Source organism: Chelonoidis abingdonii, chromosome 11 (assembly GCF_003597395.2).
Source record: "Chelonoidis abingdonii isolate Lonesome George chromosome 11, CheloAbing_2.0, whole genome shotgun sequence".
Classification (NCBI taxonomy): domain Eukaryota; kingdom Metazoa; phylum Chordata; order Testudines; family Testudinidae; genus Chelonoidis; species Chelonoidis abingdonii.
In genome coordinates, this window is record NC_133779.1 from 19,278,148 (window position 1) to 19,278,784 (window position 637).

Below are 637 nucleotides of genomic sequence, written 5' to 3' on the forward strand. Positions count from 1 at the left end.
GCAGGGGCTGCGGGTCGGGAGTGAGGGGCACCGGCAGGGCTGGGGGGCAGGGGCTGCGGGTCGGGAGTGAGGGGCACCGGCAGAGGTGGGGTCCCAGGGGGCTGTGGGATGGGAGCGAGGGGCAGTGGCAGGTTTTTCTAGGGGGGGAACTGGGGCCCTACCCCATACAGCTGGGGGGTGGGTGCATGGATGATGTCACCAACCCAGCTATTAATATTTAATTGTTTTCCTTCCCCCGCTGAAAGCCCCCAGGAGTGCCCGGGGGAGGGGGGATCCGTTCCAGGCAGCACTTTGATGCCAGCCCCTGCGGGCGTCCGACATCCCAGCCTCAGCTCCCTCCCCCCAGCTGCCAACGCCGAGATGCAGCCAGCTCTGGGGCGGGGCGGCTGGGGACCAGCCGCATGTAACACCCTTCAGGGACAGCTCGTCTCGTGCTGAGATGCGGCCAGCTCTGGGGTGGGGCGGCTGGGGACCAGCCGCATGTAACACCCTGCAGGGACAGCTCTCCTGGCACTGAGATGCGGCCAGCTCTGGGGTGGGGTGGGGTGGGAGAACGTGAAATTGCCCTAGGGGGAATTAACCCAGACGCCTGGCTTCCTGCCCTGACTGGAGCTTCGGGGCACACACTGGAGGAGTT